This window comes from Pongo abelii, chromosome Y (assembly GCF_028885655.2).
Source record: "Pongo abelii isolate AG06213 chromosome Y, NHGRI_mPonAbe1-v2.0_pri, whole genome shotgun sequence".
Classification (NCBI taxonomy): Eukaryota; Metazoa; Chordata; class Mammalia; order Primates; family Hominidae; genus Pongo; species Pongo abelii.
Genome location: NC_072009.2, coordinates 57,830,907 through 57,834,891, shown reverse-complemented (window position 1 = coordinate 57,834,891; position 3,985 = coordinate 57,830,907). Strand labels below are relative to the sequence as shown.

Here is a 3,985-nt window from a genome sequence, read left to right as displayed (position 1 = left end):
GTTTATTTTTTATTTTTATTTTTTATTATTACTATACTTTAAGTTTTAGGGTACATGTGCACAATGTGCAGGTTAGTTACATATGTATACATGTGCCATGCTGGTGTGCTGCACCCACTAACTCGTCATCTAGCATTAGGTATATCTTCCAATGTTATCCCTCCCCCCTCCTCCCACCCACAACAGTCCTCAGAGTGTGGTGTTCCCCTTCCTGTGTCCATGTGTTCTCATTGTTCAATTCCCACCATGAGTGAGAATATGTGATGTTTGGGTTTTTGTTCTTGTGATAGTTTACTGAGATTGATGGTTTCCAATTTCATCCATGTCCCTACAAAGGACATGAACTCATCATTTTTTTATGGCTGCATAGTATTCCGTGGTGTATATGTGCCACATTTTCTCAATCCAGTCTATCATTGTTGGACATTTGGGTTGGTTCCAAGTCTTTGCTATTGTGAATAGTGCTGCAATAAATATACGTGTGCATGTGTCTTTATAGCAGCATGATTTATAGTCCTGTGGGTATATGCCCAGGAATGGGATGGCTGACTCAAATGGTATTTCTAGTTCTAGATCCCTTTGCCATCCCTATCAAGCTACCAATGGCTTTCTTCTCAGAATTAGAAAAAACTACTTTAAAGTTCATATGGAACCAAAAAAGAGCCCGCATCGCCAAGTCAATCCTAAACCAAAAGAACAAAGCTGGAGGCATCACACTACCTGACTTTAAAGTATACTTCAAGACTACAGTAATCAAAACAGCCTGGTACTGGTACCAAAACAGAGATATAGATCAATGGAATAGAACAGAGCCCTCAGAAATAATGCTACATATCTACAACTATCTGATCTTTGACAAACCTGAGGAAAACAAGCAATGGGGAAAGGATTCCCTATTTAATAAATGGTGCTGGGAAAACTGTCTAGCCATATGTAGAAAGCTGAAATTGAATCCCTTCCTTACACCTTATACAAAAATCAATTCAAGATGGATTAAAGACTTAAATGTTAGACCTAAAACCATAAAAACATAGAAGAAAACCCAGGCATTACCATTCAGGACATAGGCATGGGCAAAGACTCCATGTCTAAAACACCAAAAGCAATGGCAACAAAAGCCAAAATTGACAAATGTGATCTAATTAAACTAAAGAGCTTCTGCACAGCAAAATAAACTACCATCAGTGAGCAGGCAACCTACAAAACTGGCGAGTTTAAATGAGATGAGGCTGGCCGGGCCGGAGCCGCTACGGGAGGGAGGGTGTTGGGCAGGGTCGGGGGGGTGCCTAAGGCATTGCAGAAAGTGGGTCTGAGCCTCGTGGATGACGGCGCTGCAGGAACCCGTCCAGGCTGCTATATGGCAAGCACTAAACCTCTATGACTACCGAGATGGGGTTTTCGTCGCAGAACGCCTTTATGCAGAAGTACACTCAGAAGAAGCCTTGCTTGTACTGGCGACCTGTTCTTACTGCCCAGGAAAGGCCTATAAAGCATATAGACTCTTGAAAGGACACAATTGTACTACACCGCAATGCAAATACCTGTTTGCAAAATGTTGTGTTGATCTCAGCAAGCTTGCAGTAGAGGAACAAATCTTATGGGGTGGAATGTTTCATAAGCAGAAAAGCCATGATTATGTTGTTACTGAGTTTGGTGATACAGCTTGCTTTCCCCTTCCATTACTGGGACATGTATATTGCAAGACAGATCGGCTTGCCAAAGGATCAGAATGCTACCAAAAGAACCTTAGTTTAAATCTTTTCTTCTGGTATCCCTTTGAATCATTACATGAAATAGGTGAAAAGCCAGATCCTGACCAAACATTTTTATTCACATATTTACAGAACTTTAGCAACTGTCTGCCCAACTCTTGCACAACACAAGTACCTAATCATAGTTTATGTCACAGACAGCCTGAGACTATTCTTACAGAAACACCCCAAGACACAACTGAATTAAACAGATTGAATTTAGAATCTTCCAATTAAAGTATTCCTTGAATACAGATTACCCAGTGTCTTCTATTGATTCAGCTGTAATTTCACTTGATACTGTCCCACTGGGAACAGGAACTTCCATATTTTCTAAACAGGTTCAAAATAAACCAAAAACTCTTCGAATTTTATTAGGAGGACCAGCAGCTCTTAGTCCATTAACCCAAAGTTTTGGAATTTTGCCATTAGAAACCCCAAGTCCTGGAGATGGATCCTATTTACAAAACTATACTAATACACCTTCTGAAATTGATGTGCCATCCAACGGCGCCCCTTCAAAAAAGTCTGTTGCCAGAATCCGCCAAACTGGAGCAAAGTCTACCTTCTCAGAGTGAAAATAGCCGAGAGGTAACTCCAATTCTTGCACAAACAGAAAGTTCTCGTCCATAAATAAATACAATACCTCAGGGTTTGAGCCCCACTATGACATCTCCCCCAAATGCACTGCATTGAAGAAGTTCACGACTCTTTACTAGTGACAATTCCACAACCAAGGAGAATAGGAAGAAATTAAAAATTAAGTTTCCACCTAAAATCCCAGACAGAAAAACAAAAAGTAAAACTAACAAAGGAGGAATAACTCAACCTAACATAAATGATAGCCTGGAAATTACAAAATTGGACTCTTTCATCATTTCAGAAGGGTAAATATCCACAATCACACTTCAGATTCAGGCTTTTAATATACAAAAAGAAGCAGCAGAAAGCTTGATGAGCCTTCTTCATGAAACGGGGAAAGGTTATTTACCTTTGTGTTCATACCATTGCTAAGAAACTACAACTATTTTGAGCCATCTACCTTCTCACCACTAAAATACTAGTTGGGTACTGTGCCAAATTGGAAGGGTCTATTTTGAACTTTCAGAGTACATGCAAGCTGAAAGAATATTCTCAGAGGTTAGAAGCATTGAGAATTATAGAGTCGAAGGAAATCTACTTTACAACACTTTGGCATCTTCAAAAAGAGGTTGCTCTTTCAGTTCTGTCAAAAGACTTTACAGACATGGATAAAAATTCACCAGAGGCCTGGTGTGCTGCAGCGAAGTGTTTCAGTCTGCAATGGGAACACGATATTGCAATTAAATTCTTCCAGAGAGCTATCCAAGTGGATCCAAATTGTGCTTATGCCTATACTCTATTAGGGCAGGAGTTTGTCTTAACTGAAGAATTGGACAAAGGATTGGCTTGTTTTTGAAATGCTATCAGAGTCATTCCTAGACATTATAATGCATGGTAAGTGGTAATGAAGTGTAAAGACAATGTCTTGTTGATGGTGCTAAAGTCACTAATTTTTCTTGTTAGATAGCTCTTTATTGTCATGAATTTGGTTACTAATACTTAGGGATGGTACATACTGGTCAATAACTTCAAACTAACATGTTTTCTTATGAAATGTATCTCTTTAACAACCTCTTAATTTAACTAATGATAATAGAATACCAGATCCTTATACTCAACAGTTTCAGTCTTCTACCAAACTTTAGCAGATAACGCAGTTGTGTTTTGTTTGTTTGTTTGCTTCTTTAGTTTTGTTACTTGATTTGTTACCTTTTCTTCGAACACAGAAATGGTGATTGGGACAAAAAGTGCTAGGGAAATTGGAAAGCAATAGCATAATTCACTTATTGGATAGTAGAAAAAAACGCTGAAAAAATTGACTAGTTGCTGCTTTTTGACAGTGTCCCAGTTTATTGAGTTACTATTAAGAACCTAGTGTACCCTTTTATTTAACAGTATGTCTGTTTTACTTTTTTGTATTTGTGTATAAGTAGACAGATAGGAAATTACTACCCAAGTCATACTGTTATCAACTGAATAACATACGAAAAAGTTTGGTCTTACTTCTGCCTCAACACCATACTTACTGTTGACATTTATTGTATATTTCTGGACTGACTTAAAAGTTTAAATATCAAGAGAAGGCCAGGCACGGTGGCTCATGTCTGTCATTCCAGCACTTTGGTAGGCCAAAGCAGGCGGATCACAAAGTC

General features: G+C 38.7%; 1 pseudogene; it reads left to right on the top strand.

Moving 5' to 3' along the window:
- Window positions 1-1,322: 1,322 nt before the first annotated feature.
- On the top strand, window positions 1,323-3,231 carry LOC134760965 (cell division cycle protein 27 homolog; annotated as a pseudogene).
- The last annotated feature ends 754 nt before the right edge of the window (window positions 3,232-3,985 follow it).